Here is a 1,260-nt window from a genome sequence, read left to right as displayed (position 1 = left end):
GACAACACACAAACAGGACATACTTCAAACCAAATACTCTGAACCATCACTTACGATCACAGATAACCAGATAAAAAAAGCTTTTTAGTAGCCAAATTCCAGTATCCAAACACAGACAACCCCCCTCCCCCATTTTCACTCATACCATCCAGAAGGCAGGGTAGGGAACAAGGTCTTTTCCAGGGCTGGTTTGGCCTTTGAAGGCCCAACAGGGCCAGGCCTAGCAGCAGCCACCAACTGAACTGACACTAGAGTTGCCAGGTCCCCCCTTGCCACCAGTGGGGGATGGGGGTTAGGGTTGCCGGATCCAGGTTGGGAAACTCCTGGAAATTTGGGGATGGAGCCTGGGTAGGACAGGGACCTCAGTGGGGTACAATGTCATAGACTCCACCCTCTAAAGCATCCATTTTCTACAAGGGAACTGGAGATGAGCTGTAATTCTAGGGGATCCCCAGGTCCCACCTGGGAGCTGGTGTCCCTAACTGACACTATGTGACTTACATGACTTACCCAGGACTAGCTGTTTGCTTCTGTTCAACAGCTGCTATCAGATTCAGACTAGATTCTGGGAGATCCAAGTTTGAATCCCCAAACTGCTATGGATGCTCACTGGTTAAGCTTAGGCCAGTTACACATTCTCAGCCTCACCTATCTCACAGTGTTGTGTGAGAATAAAATGGAGAATAGACTGATGGAGGCTGTTTGGATCCCCATTGTGGAGAAAAGTGGGGTATAAATAAAGTAAATAAATAATAAAGCCGAAGATGGGGCAATCCACAATAGCAACTGAGACCTCATGAAGTACATGTGAACATATGTAAAGCTGTCTTATATTGAACCAGATCACAAGTCCATCAGGTCAGTATTGTCTGACTGGCAGTGCCTTTCCAGGGTCTCAGATAGAGATCTTTTACACCACCTACTGCCTGGTCCTTTTTTAATGGGAGATGCTGGAAATTGACCGTGGGACCTTCCACATGCAAAGCTTAGTCTCTTCCATGGAGTCACAGCCCCTCCCAGTCTCATGAAACCTCACTTTAAAAAAGTTGCCCAGGCATCCCAAAATAGTGGTTGAGGTAGTCCCATGAGATTTCACAACTTTAAAATATTTTGTGTGCTTTGGAGGGGCTAGAAACTTGAGTCAGGGAGAGGAGAGGGAAATGACAGAGAACAAAGAATGGAGGCGGAAGGAAGTGGAGCAGGATTAGGAGGAAGGAAACAAGGTGAAGTGGGAGCCAGGAGGGATGGAGAAGAAGAACG

This window comes from Gekko japonicus, unplaced genomic scaffold, assembly GCF_001447785.1.
Source record: "Gekko japonicus isolate JY-2015 unplaced genomic scaffold, Gekko_japonicus_V1.1 scaffold721, whole genome shotgun sequence".
Classification (NCBI taxonomy): domain Eukaryota; kingdom Metazoa; phylum Chordata; class Lepidosauria; order Squamata; family Gekkonidae; genus Gekko; species Gekko japonicus.
The sequence above is the reverse complement of the archived record's forward strand: the minus strand, read 5'-3'. Positions refer to the sequence as shown.